Consider the following 17,584-nt stretch of genomic DNA (forward strand, 5'->3'; position numbering starts at 1 on the left):
TTTGAGATGTTAGAGACCAGTGCGCTGGGTTTAGGGCAAGACCTAGGTTTACTTTCGGTTTAAGGATTGTGCGGTGACTAACCGGCTATCGTTTTTCCTGTCGCGATTTCTTCCTGATTCGTATCGATGTAAAGTCCGCGAAAAGTTCTCGGCTTATACGACTTGTTTGATACGAATCGAGCATCTCTCCGGAGACCGGAAGTGCTAGACCAAAATTTCGGATTTCTTTTATAGCGCTATTATCCTTGTGTCGGATGTAAGAGAGTCATCTCCATGAGATGGCTATGTCTGTTTAGGACGTTTGTGAGTTCGATGTGATCAGCATCGGACTTGGTGGCGTGTGCCGTTGTTTTGATTAATTTGCGCAAAATAAATGTTAATGTGTGCATATATGTGTCTTTTTGCGGAGATTTCGTTTGCTCGGAAGAAATCAATTTTGAGGCATCTTTTGCGACGTCTCGCGATGCTAAAGGTTCGATTCTCCCAAGCGGCCGACCAATTTCCGAAGACCTCGTTGCGATTTCGCGGGTGAGGATGTTTTGATAAGTCGAAAACACCAAAAGTGCGGTAAGAAGTTTTTCGATTTTTTGGGAGTATACGAGTATACGTACCCACTCCCCCCTTTTTAATAAGGGAGGACAGCTGAATTTGCCTTTCGGCAAACTGCCTACGTACTCCTTGCGGAGATCAAGCCGTCTCGTAGTTCAGTGATTGCGAGTTGGTTCGTTTAGTGATAGTATTTTTTGAGATGCATCGCATTCCAGGTTCTAGGGATTTTTATGCCCTGCATGTTGGCTATTTCGTAAGAACCTGGTCGGACGACTTTTTCGATTTTATAGGGACCTTCCCAGTTTGCTCCGAGTTTTCCCGCGTTTCGTTCAGCGGTGTTTTGGAAGACTTTGCGAAGGACCAGATCTCCCTGATTGAACCTTCGGTTCCGTACGTTGGAGTTATAGTATCTCGCAGCGGCGTGCTGGTAGTTTTGAATTCGGATGAGCGCTCGATCCCGGCGTTCGTTAATGAGGTCGAGATCGTCCAAGAGCATAGCATTGTTGAGTTCCTCTCGTTCGGGTAAGAACCTTCTTCGAACACCGGGAAATTCTACTTCTGCGGGAATCATGCACTCCGCGCCGTATACCAAGGCGAAGGGAGTTTCTCCCGTTGCTCGCCTTGGGGTGGTACGGTGAGACCAGAGGACTCCCTCGAGTTCGTCGGCCCATCTACCTTTTTTGGCCTCCAAGCGTTTCTTCAGTCCGTCGAGAATGGTCTTGTTGATTGTTTCAGCCTGTCCGTTGCACTGCGGATATCTGGGAGTTGACTTGTTGAGTCGTATCTTCCACTTTTCGCAGAATGCCTCGAATCGGGTGGAAATAAATTGAGACCCGTTATCGGTTACGATTTCGTAAGGAACTCCATGCCTACAGATGATGTTTTTCCATACGAAATTCTCGACTTGGACGTCTTTTATACTTGCGTACGAGTCCGCCTCTACCCATTTTGAGAAGAAATCGGTAAGGACTAGAAGGAAACGCTTTTGCTTTGAATTATGCAGAGGTCCGACAATATCCATGGCCCAGCGCATAAAGGGATAAGGCGACGTGATGGAGGAAAGAACTTCGGCGGGTTGTCGGATAGTTGGCGCATGCCTTTGGCATTTTTCGCATTTTCGTGCGAATTTTTCGCAATCTCCGATCATTGTTGGCCAATAGTACCCGTGGCGTTTGATTTTCACGGCTAGTGATCTTCCGCCGGAATGGTTGCCGCATGAGCCGGAATGTATTTCCTCCATTACTTTCCTCGCCTTTTCCCCTTCCAGGCACGTCAGGAGCGGTCCGGAGAATCTCCACTTGTAGATTTCGCCGTCCACTGTTACGTAGCGTGCGGCCTGTGTTCGGATCTTGCGAGCTGACCATTTTTCGGCGGGCAGTTGCCCGTCGATAATGTAGTCTCGAATCGTCTGAAGCCATGGGGTATCACAACCGTAATCGGATTGCTCCGATGGTGGTGGTATCGTAATCTCTTCTTCCTCGTCGTCTTGACCCTCTATGAGATTGACAATGACTGGGGGTCCGATACTCGGATGTTCGATGAACTCGACCGGAATTACCCTTTTGAGTCCTGGATCGGAACTTGATGCTAAGGCCGCGAGGGCGTCCGCCTGGACATTCTCGGAACGGGGGATCCGGGTAAGGGCGAAACAGTCGAAGTCTTGAGCTAGACCTTGGACCAGTTTGAGGTACGCGTCCATCCGTTCGTCTCTGGCTTCATATTCTCCGCTGAATTGACTGGCCACTAACTGGGAGTCGCAGTAAGCGTGGAGATTGCGTATTTTTAAGCCGTGAGCCAAACGTAGACCTGCGATCAATGCTTCGTATTCGGCCTCGTTGTTTGAGGCATGGAATTCCAGTCTGAACGATTGTTCCAGGATCTCGCTTGTTGGAGATGTGAGACGGATCCCGATACCCGATCCTTGCTTGGATGAAGATCCGTCGACGTGGAGGAGCCAGGTGGAATTTGGTTCCTCGTTGGTTATTGCTCCCGTTGGAAGTTCGACCAAAAAGTCCGCGAGCACCTGTGATTTTGCGCTCGTCCTTGGTCGGTATTCGATGTCATACTCGCTCAACTCGACCGCCCACTTCGCCAATCGGCCTGATTGACTTGGGCTATGCAAAATTGTCCGTAAGGGAAAAGTCGTGAGGATAACAATCGTGTGGGATTGGAAATATGGTCGTAGTTTTCGGGCCGATGTTACGACCGCGCATGCCAATTTTTCCATCAACGGATACCTAGATTCGGCATCCAGCAAGGTTTTGCTTATGTAAAAAATAGGTTTCTGCTCCCCGCGTTCTTCCCTGATCAGGACTCCGCTTACGGCTGTTGCCGATACCGCGATGTACAAGAACAAAGGCTCTCCTTCCACGGGTTTTGCGAGGACTGGAGGAGTAGCTAAATAACGCTTCAGCTGTTGGAAGGCGTTTTCGCACTCTTCCGTCCATTCGAATTTTTTATTTCCTCGCAGGACGTCGTAGAAGGGCAGGCACTTATCTGTTGATCGTGAGATAAATCGGTTAAGTGCTGCGATTCTGCCGGTCAGTCTTTGGACTTCCCGTTTATTCTTTGGCGAAGCCATCTCGATTAGAGCGTTGATCTGTTTTGGATTTGCTTCGATACCGCGGTTGGTGACCAAGTAGCCGAGGAATTCTCCTGATGCCACGGCGAATCTGCATTTCGTCGGGTTGAGCTTCATGTTATGGGAATTTAGTTGTGCGAAACATTCTTCGAGATGTGACACGTGATCCCTTGCTTTGAGGGATTTGACAAGCATGTCGTCGATATAAACTTCCATCGTTTTTCCGAGTTGTTTGGAGAACATTCGGTTCACGAGTCGTTGGTAAGTTGCTCCAGCGTTTTTGAGGCCGAAGGGCATTACCTCATAGCAATAGGTTCCGCGATCGGTAATGAACGCAGTCTTCTCACGATCGTCGGGATTCATCCTAATTTGATTATAGCCTGAGAAAGCGTCCATGAAGGATAGGAGTTCGTTGCCCGCCGTTGCTTCTACCAATCGATCGATATGTGGTAGAGGGAAGCTATCCTTTGGACATGCCTTGTTTAGGTCGGTAAAATCTACGCAAACTCGCCACTTCCCGTTTTTCTTTTTGACTACTACGGGGTTGGCGAGCCAGTCGGGGTATCTTACTTCCGTTATCGACCCAACTTTAAGCAGTTTTTCGACCTCATCGTTTACTGCGGTAGCACGTTCGGGTCCCAGCTTCCGTCTTTTCTGTTTGACGGGTTTGAATGTTGGGTCGATGTTCAGCTCGTGACATGTTATGTTAATGTCGATTCCTGGCATATCTTCCGCAGCCCACGCGAAAGTATTAAGGTTCTTTTTAAGACAGGTTATGAGTTCTGTCTTTAAAGGCTCGTGGAGATTGGCTCCGATCTCGACGCAGCGTTCTGGGAAGGCTTCGTCGAGACAGATCGTTACCACGGGTTCACAAGTTGGCTCGCGTTTTTCATCTAGAGCTGCGAAGATACGAGATTGCCAGAAGAATTCCGCTGAATCCTGACTTCGCGTATCTTTGCTGGAGGTCTCTTTCTCCGCTTTCTTAGGAGTAATTTCGAGGATCGGTCTCTTTCGTTTTAGTTCCGCGGCGAAACAGACCTGAGAAACTCTTGGATTTCCCCAGATTACCTCGACTCCGTTAGGGGTCGGGAACTTGAGGCAAAGATGGTAGGTTGATGGGATTGCGCGCATGGTGTTCAGCCATGGCGTCCCCATGATAACGTTGTAAGATGCGGGGCGGTCGACGACTAGAAACTCTGTGATGTTTGTCACGGTTCCGGCTTTGACAGCGAGTCTAATCGATCCGTAGGCCATGGTCGTTTCCCCCGAAAGCCCTAGCAGTGGGCTTGGGCATTTTGCGATCTCGGATTGACTGATCCCCATCTTTTCAAGAGTGTCTTTGAAGATGATATCGGCCGAGCTTCCGGTATCGATTAGTACTCTAGCGACGTCGATATCTCGAATTGTCAACTCGATAACAAGGAGATCGTTCCGAGGTTTGGCTCGATCGACCGTTTCTCCCCCCCTGAATGAGATGACATTCGCGCACGTCGAACCTCGCATGTCTGTCCTGATCGTTGAGTGGTTTTTGCGGGTTAGATTGATCCGTAAGTCCCCCTCCTTCTAGCGCCAAACTGTGGGAACCGAAATTCGCACTGTCGATTTCCGTTTAAATAAGGAAACTAAGAAAACCCTAGTTTCCCAGAGGACCCGGATATCTGTTAATTACCACACGTCAAGCAATCAGAACACGAGAATAACAACGATAAAAATAAGAAATCGAAAAGAGAGCAAAATAGATCTTATTCCGAATCTGCGTATGAGCGTTACAACAAGGTATAAGCCTGGGCTCGAGAGCTGTCGGCGAGATTCCTAGTTCTAGCAACCCTAAGACGGCTAAACCTAATTGAGTCGCAGCTCGAAATAACAAAAACGGAAAGTTGCCTAAATCGCTCTAAGTGCTAAGTTTGCTCTGAAAAAAGTTCCTCCCTTCTGCTCCTCGCCTAGGACTCCTTATATACTAGCTCCAAGGTCGGTTTACGCTTTTACTCTTCTGCCCTTAAGCCGTCATAGCATAAAAATGGAGATATTCCATTTTTCCCGATCTTCACAATTATCTTCAAAACTTCCGTATTTATCCGCGGAAACTTGACATTTATCCTTCCTCGCGGGCCAAGCGCGAACCATGCTGTGGTTCACGGGCTTTTGGTTAGGAAAAATCGTAGGATGGGCCTCGAGTCGTGTTTTAGGTCCCTTTGGGCCGTCTTCCGACTCGACACGTTTACTACGAGTTTTCCGCGGTTTCTAATCCGCGAAGTTTGATCGATGAATTAGAATAGCGGGAAACATAGACTGAGCTTGCTACGGTCTTCGGGAGATAGCATTCGAAGGTTTGACGAGAATGCAAGGACTGGTGTCGTATCGATGTTCGGAAAGGTTCAATCGCTACACAGCGACCGAACTTTGGCTCGAGCCCGGTCGCTATGTAGCGACCGAGCGAAACGAGTGCTCGGTCGCTACGTAGCGACCGAGCTTTGGCTTGAGCTCGGTCGCTACGTAGCGACCGAGCGGGACGATCGCTCGGTCGCTACGTAGCGACCGAGCTTGGCTGAGCTCGGTCGCTACGTAGCGACCGAGCGGGACGATCGCTCGGTCGCTACGTAGCGACCGAGCAGGACGATCGCTCGGTCGCTACGTAGCGACCGAGCTTGGCTGAGCTCGGTCGCTACGTAGCGACCGAGCGGGACGATCGCTCGGTCGCTACGTAGCGACCGAGCTTGGCTGAGCTCGGTCGCTACGTAGCGACCGAGCGGGACGATCGCTCGGTCGCTACGTAGCGACCGAGCTTTGGCTCGAGCTCGGTCGCTACGTAGCGACCGAGCGGGACGATCGCTCGGTCGCTACGTAGCGACCGAGCTTGGCTGAGCTCGGTCGCTACGTAGCGACCGAGCGGGACGATCGCTCGGTCGCTACGTAGCGACCGAGCTTTGGCTCGAGCTCGGTCGCTACGTAGCGACCGAGCGGGACGATCGCTCGGTCGCTACGTAGCGACCGAGCTTGGCTGAGCTCGGTCGCTACGTAGCGACCGAGCGGGACGATCGCTCGGTCGCTACGTAGCGACCGAGCTTTGGCTCGAGCTCGGTCGCTACGTAGCGACCGAGCGGGACGATCGCTCGGTCGCTACGTAGCGACCGAGCGGGACGATCACTCGGTCGCTACGTAGCGACCGAGCGGGACGGACGTTCAGTCGCTGCGTAACGACCAGTTTCGAGCTTTCGTCGGACGTCTCGATTCTTTCTTCCGCCAAGCTTTTTCGTAAGGAAGAATCTATTTCGAAAAGTACTCTTCGGAGAAACTCTTATTTTCTTCTTCGAACGTTTTGAATGTTTAAATTTGTCGTAACCGTTTTTGACCCCAACAGTTGTTATGATTATTAACTAATTAGTATTAATCATAACACATTTTTAATTTTATACAAATAATTTTAATACATTTTAAATTAAAAAAATGTTTAAATGACATAAGAACAAAATTTACCATAACAGCCAATCATATTATATCACCAGGATAACTATCCTAAACCACACGATCTGATTAACCTTCTCACATCTCACCGTTAAATCAGCATCAACTCTTTACCTACTAATGAAAACAATCTCTCTAATAAGAAAACTATCTCGTGACCCTAAAACCTTCTCACATCTCGTTTCTCCCTCAAAAGAAAGAAATCTCATATCTCTGCAACCTTCTCATATTTCTTAGGCTCCACGATCTCTGTAACCCTTACCCTCTTTGGCAAAATCTGTAACGCTCTCCGACGATGAACCCTTACTTTCGCCGTCTTCTGTGAAGAGATTTGGGTCAGGGTTCAGCTTTTCGGTGCCGCAAGAAGCAGATACAGAAACGAGGTACAATTAATCGTCTATTTGTTTTATCTAATCTTAAGTTTCACACTTTGATACTTAATCGGCACCGTAAGACTGCTTCTGATCCGTTTCTTTTTGTAGTTTTCCTCTCGGTTAATGCACGAACGAGCAAAGGTGGCAGGGACTCCTAAAGGTTAGGTCTTTCTTACATATGATCCTTAGATGAGACAATTTCTACATAGCAACTGATGTAGGTTTCTCTGTCTGCAGGGTCTAATTTAGGATTTCATATTGCGGTAACCTTATTTCTAATTGACAATTTCTATATTCAAATGCTAATCATAGGTTTTGAGGATTTTCATTAGCGTTAAAGGATTTTCTAATTGTTGCTTTGTGTTCAACGTTTAATTGTCGAGTTTGGTTTATATTTGGTTCTGCTTCTTTCGACTTTCGGGAGAGCTCTTGCTAACTATTGGGAATGTTTTTTTATGTTCAACATTTAATTGTTGTTTTTCTATTCTATGATTCAGAAATGCAAGCTAGGGGAGAACCAAGGGGAATCCTCATTTGTGGACTCCCTGCAAAAGGATTCATACCACATCTCCACCAACAGCCACGAGAAAAAGCAGATGATGATGTGGTCGAGCTCACAGAACGACAGTACCGGAGAGCTGAAGCAGATGATGATGTGGTCGAGCTCACAAAACAACAGTACCGGAGAGCTCTTGGATACTTGATCCTGCATTGAGGAAGATGAAGAAGACATCGATCCAATGTACCGCAGAGCTATGACTAGACTAACATGCGAAACAGTGCAGGCAACTCGTCTCAACTGAGAGGCCCGAAACAAGAGGAAGGAGAGTCTTCCAGAGGCAAGGCTCCGCGAACATAAGGAGCAAAAGCTGAATGTAATTTGTTCTTTTTTCATGAAGCTGAATGAATTTTCCAGTTTATGTTTTGGTAGTATGAAGCTAAAACTTGGTTATGATTAAAACATATGTTATTTTGTATTCGGATTAATAAAATTAATTAAATTTTCTATTCTAAATGAAATATATTAAATTCTATTTTCTATTTAAATCATATATATCAAAACTAATTAAATTTTCCAGCTACAAAAAATAATTTGCAAAATTGATTTTTGTATTGTATATTAGACTATTGCAGAAATAAAACGCAATTGTAGAGTACCCGACGAAGCAAAATAAAACACTGTATTACAAAATACATAACAATAGCGCTCAGTAAGACGCTATATAAAATGTTGTGCTAAACCAAATAATAACATAAATAAAACGCTATTGTATTACAAATATATACCAATAGCGTTTTGTAAAACGCTATTTAAAATGTTGTATAGTCTGATACGAGTACCAACTATGACATTAATAAACAAAGTAAATACATAAATAAAACGGTATTGTAAATTAAACTATTGCAAATAATAAAACGCTATCGTAAAAGTAACTATTGTAGCATAACAGGAAACCGCTACGATAGCTCTCGGACCTATTGTCGCGGTGGAAGACAGATAACAAACACATGTGTAATTTCTAACAACGTTGAGATATTATAGACAGCGTTTATTGGACACTATCAATAAGCGAATTTCCTGTAGTGAAGGGATCGAGGACGCCATTGATGGGAAGATGAGGTTTCAGTATGAAGATGAAGTGAGGAAGAATCCGTACTTACATCCTCATCATCATCGGCGTATTGTATATTAGACTATTGGGGAAATAAAACGCAATTGTAGAGTACCTGATGAAGCAAAATAAAACGCTGTATTACAAATACATAACAATAACGCTCAGTAAGACGCTATATAAAATGTTGTGCTAAACCAAATAATAACATAAATAAAACGCTATTGTATCCTCATCATCATCATTCTACTCCTCCTCTTAACCCTTATTATCTACGCCACAGTTTCCAAATCCTCCCACAACCGTCACAACACATGGCAACAACCTCCCCCTCCTCCAATAGCTCAGATCCGCCAAGCGTGTAACGCCACACGTTTCCCAGACCACTGCTTCTCCTCCCTCTCCAAACCGGGTCTGGTCCCGCAAGATCCTAAGCCGGTTCAGATCATCCACTCGGATATCTCACTCTCCTTCGAGACTCTCAATTCCGGTCAGTCTCAAATCAAATCAATCCTAGACTCCTCCGCAGGGAATAAAAACCGCACGAACATCGTCACCATTTGCCTCCAGATACTATCTTACTCGTAGCACTGAACGGAGTCGTCGGACGTCGCAGTCACGAGCGGGGCAATCAAAGACGCACGTGCGTGGATGAGCGCAGCTCTCGCTTACCAGTACGACTGCTGGTCAGGTCTCAAAGCCCACCTATTCTGAAACTTGTGAAGTTACTTCCATTTGTGTTTCACTCTAGCAGTTTAGTCTGACTGTCTGTATTCATCTTACCAAACATTACATAGAATGTCTTAAGCTTATTCCCCACTCCAAATTTTCCTTTGCAAAAATATGGTTGCCGGTGCTCGGCAGATATGAGGAAACGCTATTGGGAAAGCTCCAAAAGATAAGGTAAGCATGAAATGTGTTTGACCGTTATATGTTTCATTGCTCTCATTTAACATACTTATTTTTGGTTATATTTTTCTTCTGTAAACAGATATTGAAGAACTACATTGAGATTGAGCTCCAGCTGGGAAACATAGATAGATGTAGAAAGCTTTATGAGCTTTTGAGTGGTCTCCAGAGAATTTCTATGCTTGGAGCAAATACGCTGAGCTAGAGAGGTCTCTTGCTGAGACTGGACTAGCTAGAACTATCTTTGAGCTTGCAATATCTCAGCCAGCACTTGACATGCCCTAACTGCTATGGAAGGTAAAATATTCAGTCCAATAGATTCAAAAAAGTAAAATATTCCTCAAGACTTTTGAATCGCTTGGATCATTGAAATTTGTTTTTGTGGCAGGCGTACATAGGTTTTGAGATATCAGAAGGAGAATCAGAGAGGAGACGAGGTTAATATGAGAGACTATTGGACCGCACAAAGCATTACAAGGTGTGGCGGTGTAGGTTAGTTTTGCAAAGTTTGAAGCTTATGCTGCAGAACAAGAAGAAGATGAGGGAGAGGAAGACCAAGAAGAAATAGATGCTATTGAACTCCAGAAAGAGTGCTTCAGACGTGCCTGAGATAATTTAAAACTACATGTTATATGAATTTTGATTATAACCTTGAGACATGTATTAACTGTTTTTTTCTCTCTCTATCTTCTTTCTTCTGATCATCTATATTCGAGAGAGCCAACAACTACTAATTAAAAAGACTGCACCCGAGTAGAAAGAAGAATGAGCTACACTATTGGAAGATTGGCTTAACATGTAGACTAATTTTGGTAATCTCGAGTATGTGAGTGTGGTACAATCTAAGCTCCCGAAGAAGTTCAAGAAATCATTAGAGAAGATGGGTCTACAGAGTACATTTTGCAATTCATATATCATTTCTCAAGTTTTATCTTTCGATTTTGATGATCGAAGGCTTAATGCGAACATTTTGTTGGAATCTTTGGCAGGTATGAAGAATACATTGATTACCTATATCCAGAAAAAATCACAGACAACAAATCTCAAGATTCTTGAAGCTGCTTACAAGTGGAAGAAGCAGAAACTTGCAGCTTCTGAGAAGGATTACGATTATTACGAAGTTTCTTTTGAGTTATATCAAAACTGTGAGTTGATGTTTTGTATACTTTCTTAGTTCTCTGTACATCGCCACTCACCCTTTATGATTTTGCTGTTATTTTTTTTTTATTGTGTTAAAACTCACTGTTATTGTTTTTGTTTATTTTAGCATTATTGTTATGTTATAGTCCTTCGGTAAGTCCTCTGTACATCGCCATTGTTATTGTTTTTGTTTATTTTGGCATTTTTGATTGTGTTAAAACTCACTGTTAGTTCTATATGTACATCGCCATTGTTGTTATGTTATAGTCCTTCGGTTTACTAACATGTATCTAACAATTGCTTAAACTTTTAGTTTGTTTTATATTTGTCATACATTAAATTTTGTCTTTATTGGTTTTTGAATTTTTTTTTTCCTTAAAATTTCAGAGTATTGACTTGTAATTCCATTTTGAAATCGAATGTAGGCCTCATGGTGTTGTTGAATTGAGTGGTATTGTAAAAACAAAATCCAATGTAGTTCTGAAAATAAAACCTTATACTTTTTTTGTTAAATAACAAACACAAACTTCTAGCAATGTTTATAGTAGAAACATGTGGTCACACTTTTAACTCCGTTTCTCTTATATAAACATGATTCATTATTGAGAAAGAACAATGCGAATACATCCATATTTATGAGTTTAATATTCACAATTTGCCTAGATCACAATTTTACAATTCAATTTGCTTTGACACCATCCAATAAAATATTTTTAATTTGGATATTTGATTCAGTCTGTATGAATAAATAAAACATTATTTACAAATCTATAATTTAGTGAAAACTAAATTATTTACAAATCTATAATTTAGTGAAAACTAAAATTTTCACTAAATTATTTCATTATAAAAAAAAACACTGCATTTGTAAAACTGTAATAACTAAATAAGAATTTAATGGATAAAATATTATAAAAATTATATAGATAGAAACAGTTATGGAATATATATCACAGAATTCTTTGTAAAGAATAATAATACGATATTTTTTAACTTGTATATGAAACTCTCTATATGAAGCTTTACAACAAATGTTTCTTGATTGCATAGCTTTTGGCCATTTTTGACCCGCTCATCAAGGTTTATTCTTAACTAATCCTCAAATTCAAATTTGGTATATTTAGTTTTCTACCTCTTTAGATGGCTTTCACAATCAAACCTTCAGTATTTGTTCTTTCTGAATAATTTGTCTCGAGTCAGAAAATGAATTAGATATATTCTCTTCTGGTTTATGTTCGTATTGATAACAGATCGAATTCTAGCATAAAATTACAATATTGGAATGTCATGTCTTCCTTATTATATTTATTCACTGTATGCACATATTTTTATGGCAAGAACAATAGAAATTCAAGGTCTCAAGTCGCTGTCATGATGATGACACTAGGCGGAAGAAGGCATAAAACCAACTACAGCTCTGAAAACGGTGAAGAACTTGAAATGTTGAAATTCCATATGTCCACTTCAGCAAAGTACCTTCTCATTGTGGCGATCTTGCTCAAGAAATCCAGCCGCGCTAATGCCTGAATGTTTGACTCCACAGAGGAAATGGATAATCATAAAAGAAATCGGAAGTAAGTTTTAGAAACAATATATGTGTTTCTCTTCTTTGGTTTTTCTTCATCTTTTTTTTTTTTGCTTTTTTTGTGTGAAATGGCTTTAGTATCTGTGTTTCGCTTTTGGTGTATTTGTCTTATTTGATGACAAGTGTACGTAATCGTAATTATGCTGTTGAGATATACATTTCGTCTGAATTCATTCATTCTTATCTATTTTTATGAGGTCATTTACAACTATTATTTTACTATACCTATTTGATAGTTTTACAAATATGTAAAAATGTGTTTGTATGTTCAGTAGGCACGGTAGTAACACATGCTACTGCTAGGTTCATCACTTGATTCCCTAGCGATCGTTACTTTTTAGATCATATTTTTATTAGTTTCATAAAAGAAAAATACTGTCATTTACCTTTTTGAGTCAAAAAAATAATTCCACGTATGCTACAAAGTTTCACTGTCTGAGTATCTGACATAGATTATCATCAATTGGTTAACATAAAAACATTTCTAGTGTATTTTACTATATTTTAAAACATACTATAATAAATTTTAAGTTTACTCTAATTATTTTCTGTAAAATAACATTTCATCATAAAGTACAAAAACATATTATGTTTATAGAATAAAAATATATAGTTAGTTTAGAAAATAAATACAATTGGGTTAAAGCATATATATGTCTCTAAATATTATTATATAGATATAAATATAGAAATGTCTTGAAGATGTCGAAAGCAACTTTTATTTTTCTCAAAACACATCTCACCGCTGATAACCCATACCTGCTCATATTTTATATGAGAATCAAATTTTATATAAAACAAAATAAATCAAGTAAATAACAGAAAATTATGATGCTAACTGGTAGTAACTGGTAAGTGTTGATGTGTCAAAACGTAGATTCTATGTCATGTTGTTGAAATCTTATAAGAGATTATATTCCCATATATTTGGCTGTAAATATTTTTCTTTGCCTATATAAAAAAAATTAAAAAAAAATAAAATGATTAAAATAAAACTTTCTTTACAGCTATCTTTGACTAATAAAAAATATATAGATATGTGCATAATAAATACATAGTTTATGCTATAAATATGATATAAATCTCTGCCAACCATGTAAAAGTTTTTGTACCTCGGTAATGAAAATCTAAATATTATGTATTTCAGGTTTTTTAAGAAAGTATGTTAGTTGTTTAGAAAAAATAATTCTCTATGTTTATAGAACAACAAATATTGATTTCTTCAAAGAAACTAATTTCTACCAATTGGTCCTCCAAATATTGAGAATAAAAACATCTTGGTAACTGATCTCGAATGTAACATAGAAACCATTATCAATCTCTTCACCCCCCCCCCAGAATCTGAAATCATATGGTTAAGAGTAAGACCAAGTAAGAAACGGTTCAGAGATACTCATATTTGTTCCTGAAAAACAATAACAGCTTATTTTACCAAAACTGAGTATCACCCAAGAGTAAACTTAAGAAATGAGACCGATGAACACTAGAACAACATTCCAATCCGGAAAACCATTTCCAACCCAACTGGATGGCTAATGTCTGGATTGCCAATTTCTCACCAAAGTTGAGATTTCCTTTTTGAAAAATTATGCAAAGGCCTTACGGCCGAAGAGAACCTCAAAAAGAGTCATATACATTAGTTGTTAGATACAAATTATTCAAAACATAACAACTCACGTGATGATGCCATAGAAACAAAAATTCAAAACAAAAATTACTTACAAACAAACTAACCAACAACTTAAATTAATAAAATAGTATATATCAATACTAACCAAATGTTCATTACGCGACGTTTCTATATTGAAATTTTTTTGTTATGGAACTAATATGATCTTTATTATGCCACCGAGAAAGTGCCATCTCAATAATCTAGAAATCAATGCAGTGGTTGTTATTAGTATAAACAAGTGGAAAAGTTCTTGGAGTTGGTTTTACGATGAGTAACAAGTGCCTACACTCATCAACCACTACTCAGTTCTTACACTTTCATGTTTCAATGTTTTCTTACTTTGATTAGCTTTGCTTTACTATCTTCTTCGCACTCAATATAACATTCTACTCTTAATAAGAAATGCAACTTCAAATAATCACCACTTTCATTCCAATAGCACGTCGAACGACTATTATTTCAACATAAAAGTAAATTACCCTTATAACATACACACAAATTACCCTCATTATGTGTTGTGTCACGTCGGTCTCATATCAAGTCTTAGTCAACGGGCAACCAAGAGGGAGAATCCTACCAAAGAGAGGTTTAAGACAAGGAGACCCCCTCTCCCCCTTTTTGTTCATCCTGTGTACAGAGGCGTTGATCTCACTTTTGAATGGAGCGGAAGCAGAAAAAAAGATTGTAGGTCTCCGGGTTGCTAGGGCGAGCCCAAGGATCTCTCACCTTCTTTTTGCAGATGACAGTCTTTTCTTCTGTAAGGCGGAATTAAGCCAATGCAAGGAGATCATGGACATTCTAGATATATATGGGAAGGCATCAGGACAACGGCTAAATGCGTCTAAATCATCGATGTTTTTTGGAAACCGAGTGGAGTATTCTCGGAAGCAAGATATAAAACATGTCTTAGGTTTCTCTTCAGAAGGAGGCATGGGGATGTACCTTGGATTACCAGAACAAATCGGTGGCTCGAAGATGAAAGTATTCTCCTTTGTACAAGATCGGTTCAATGGGCGAGTTAACACTTGGTCATCGAGACTCCTTTCCAAAGGAGGAAAAGAAGTTCAAGTCAAGTCTGTGGCTCAAGCAGCCCCGACTTTTGTTATGTCGTGCTACTTGCTTCCACAAGGCATTACCAATAAACTAAGGAGCACAACGTCTAATTTTTGGTGGAGTTCAAAACAAAACAGCAGAGGTTTACATTGGATAGCATGGGACGAGATCTGTACCCCTAAGGATTTGGGGGGATTAGGTTTTCGCGATCTTCATGATTTCAATATAGCGCTTCTTGCAAAACAATTGTGGAGACTAATTCATTACCCGAACTCCTTATTAGCGCGTGTGCTAAAAGGAAGGTACTATAATCACACTTCTCCTTTGGAAGATAGACGTACATACTCACCATCATATGGATGGCGTAGTATCATGGCAGCAAAACCTCTACTCATATCTGGCTTACGGAAAACGATCGGCACAGGTCAAGATACGAGGGTTTGGAGTGAGTCTTGGGTTCCAGATACAGTGGCTCGACCACCTAGACCCGCCGACCACATTGTATACAGACTACCCCAACTTCTTGTTCAGTCCTTTATTAGGAATGATACCAAGGAGTGGGATATACAACTTTTACGTGAGTTCTTTCACCCAGATGATATCCAGTTGATACTTGGGCTGAAACTTCCTCGCTCTCGTGTTCCGGATGGATATGTTTGGAACCACACAAAATCAGGAGTTTATTCAGTTAAAACCGGCTATAACCTACTCCGGATGACCAAGTTGAGTCTTTCACAGGAAGGGGTTTTGGAACCAAGTATCACGAGCCTACAGAGTCATGTGTGGAAGATAAAGGCCCCAAGTAAGATGAAGCATTTTTTGTGGCAGGTTATCTCGGGTTGTGTGGCGACTGCCGAAAGGCTCATGTATAGACACCTGGGCACCGATAGGAGTTGTCCTAGATGTGCTGGCCCAGTGGAGTCGATTAATCATCTTCTTTTTGAATGTCCCCCTGCTCTACAGGTTTGGGCTTTATCGGACTATCCGTCCCTTCCGGGTTACTTCCCGAGTACATCAGTATACCAAAACATGAACTTTCTGTTTTGGAAGAGAAAATAGGTGGCTCCGCTGAGACCACAATTCGATACCTTCCCATGGATCTGTTGGTACATTTGGAAGGCGAGGAACGACAAACTCTTTAATGGTAAAGACGTATCTCCATTGGCTACTCTCCAACATGCGTCTCTCGAGGCAGAATGTTGGAAGAAGGCTAATGAGAAGGAGGAAACATATGAGGATCATGATGTTCCTCTTACTACAGAGGTTGAGATACAGCCCTCCTGGATACCCCGAATCCCTACCTGTCAAATTGATGCATCTTGGATCAATAATGGCAGCGTTAGTGGCTTAGGGTGGAGTCTTAGGGATGAAATGGGCTCGGAGTATTGCGGATTACGAGCATGTAACCGGAGCCTCTCAGCTTTGCATGCTGAGATGAAAGGTTTACTTTGGGCAGCTTCATGTATACGAGACAGAGGAATAACCTCGATACGGTTCGAGACGGACTGCTCAGATTTAGTGGACATGACAACAAACCCGGTGGACTGGCCAGCATTCGCAACAGAGATTGAGGTGTTCCAGAGGTTACAGGAAAACTTCGAGGATGTGAGTCTGTCTCATATTCCTCGGAGTAGAAATGGCCGAGCAGACGCGCTAGCAAAAGAAGCAAGAACGAGAGGCTATGCTTTTTCCCATATAGATCAGATCCGGACAGATGGAGATGCTCTTCGGAGAATCGGCACGTCTGTTCTCCACTTGATCTAGTTTAGATGGGTAGACGACAAAAAAAAAAAAAAAAAATATTACCACACTCCAATCCTTCCGAACCTAAAATATTACAAACCACAATTAACACACCGAATATGAGATAATTTTTTTGTAAAAGGAAACAACATAAAAACCATTTGAAGTCCTCACAACATATCAATGACATGTCTCTTTAATATAGAAACAACTATTGTTTTTTTTGGACAAACAACTATTGTAAACAAGCAAAGCATATTTTCTCACGTATAATTTCTCCTGACCTAAAATTTTCTAAAAGATAAAAATCATTAACATATACATCTTTTGCAAATGCAAACCTTAAACGCCAACCACGAAATCATACAAAAAATAATAATCTAAATCACAAGTAAGTATATCCCGCCCGTAGGGCGGACCGACCCTAGTGTTCTTATATTTATTGTTGCCTTGTCCAAATATATCACCAAATTAATATTTCAATATTACTTAAAATAGGAAACTATAGTACATCACCTTTTGTTTAATTGTTGTTGCTTTATAATTCAAACTAGTATTAATATGTATTGTTATTAAAAATTTAATTAAAAATAAATAAAAATAAATGCATCAAGTACAGATAAAAAATGTTCACATATCTTACAATTTTAAGATACCAAATTTTAAATTTGGATTTGCTAGATCCAAAATAACAATTATTCATATCCAGATCTGCCTACATAAAAAAAAAAAAGATCTGCCTACATAAGAATATCATATATATAAATGAACATAAATAATTAAATAATATTATGGAGTTATAATTTTATCTTGAAAATAGAATATAATGATGATCAATGGTTCGACTGAGGCTATAAAAATTTCGATGTATAAGTTTAGTTGTAGGTAATTTAGTTGTTA

General features: G+C 40.8%; 1 long non-coding RNA gene across 1 annotated transcript; it reads left to right on the forward strand.

The window, feature by feature from the left end:
* The first annotated feature begins 8,733 nt into the window (after positions 1-8,733).
* On the forward strand, positions 8,734-11,196 carry LOC106405521. Its single transcript, XR_001281382.3, has 4 exons — positions 8,734-9,485; positions 9,574-9,788; positions 9,880-10,384; positions 10,481-11,196. It is a non-coding gene; the product is annotated as an uncharacterized LOC106405521 (long non-coding RNA).
* Positions 11,197-17,584: the final 6,388 nt, after the last annotated feature.

The sequence above is a fragment of the Brassica napus genome, chromosome A3 (genome assembly GCF_020379485.1).
Source record: "Brassica napus cultivar Da-Ae chromosome A3, Da-Ae, whole genome shotgun sequence".
Classification (NCBI taxonomy): domain Eukaryota; kingdom Viridiplantae; phylum Streptophyta; class Magnoliopsida; order Brassicales; family Brassicaceae; genus Brassica; species Brassica napus.